A 1,272-nucleotide genomic window follows, 5' to 3' on the forward strand; every position below is an offset into this window, starting at 1 on the left:
ACCTTATAATTTTGGTCTGAGTTTATGAGTTATTTCCTACTGATTGACATTAGGTTACATAAGCTATCTATATCCATTTTTCACTATTCAGATTTACATAACTGTGTGTGTTACTGTTTACTTTCTTCTGATCAGATAATGTTTACAGACTGAATATTAGGGCATGTACATTCATATAACGGAGCATAGATTCACAGTTCAGGGCTTTGCTTAACTACTCATATAGTAGATAAGTTCTTAACAAAGTACACGCTACTTACAATATTTCTTGCGAATTCCCTTAGTAACTCCTTAACAAATTCGACTGCGTTATATTATCAATGTTTTACGTTCAATACGTTTTTTTGTTGCTCTTTGACAGAGAGTATTCATTCTGATTAGTCCATCTTGCAAGTTCCTTGGCTGTCTCTGACAGAATAATAACGTTATTGGCAAATTTCTAGGAACGAATATTGATTACCAGTTGAAGTGGGGTGCACATACAAAGATGTAAACAAAATATCATCAGCATTTTGTCACCTTAGAGTCCTGTCGTCAGTTTGTAACAGCCTGTGAATTTTAGTTTCATACTATTCATAAGTACACTCAGTGCTTAGCTGTGGAATTCTTTCCTTGGAATAAAGTGCACGAAATGTGTACATAGAGCACAAACTAGAGAAAATTGGAATAAGAAGAAACAAAAAGTTGTAACCAAGCTCATTTTCAAGATCTGTTCAAAATAACACAAATTTTAATCACAGCTTGTGGGTACACATACCAACACTTATGCACATCAACCTAACACTGATAATTACTGAGTAAACAGCTGTGTGCATGGCTGAAGGACAAGTTATAGACTGAATTTGCATGTACCAAGTAAAAAATATCATGAAGCTCAGAACAGCATGTTTTATGGGAAAATAAACTTTCCAATGATGTCAAAGAGGTTACTAAAAAAACCAACTTACTCACAAAGCTCGTTGACATTTCAGTGTTAAGTAATACATTCTATAAAGTGATTACTTAGATAAAAAAGAATTGAGGATTGGTTAAACAGAAACACAAGTAAATAATAAGAAAGATAACAACATTATAACATATGTAATTCACACAACAATCCAAAATAATATTTTCTTTTCTTTGTTTCCTTTGCTCGAAAACCTTAAACCCAGAGCTGCTTGAAGTATAAGATTAATTCCTTATCCTTTTTCTGAGATCAACATATCCCACATTGTAAAGGGATTCTGGATCAATATTTCAGGCTAGTAAATGGGAATTAGCAGTACTGTACAC

The sequence above is a fragment of the Schistocerca nitens genome, chromosome 7 (genome assembly GCF_023898315.1).
Source record: "Schistocerca nitens isolate TAMUIC-IGC-003100 chromosome 7, iqSchNite1.1, whole genome shotgun sequence".
NCBI lineage: Eukaryota > Metazoa > Arthropoda > Insecta > Orthoptera > Acrididae > Schistocerca > Schistocerca nitens.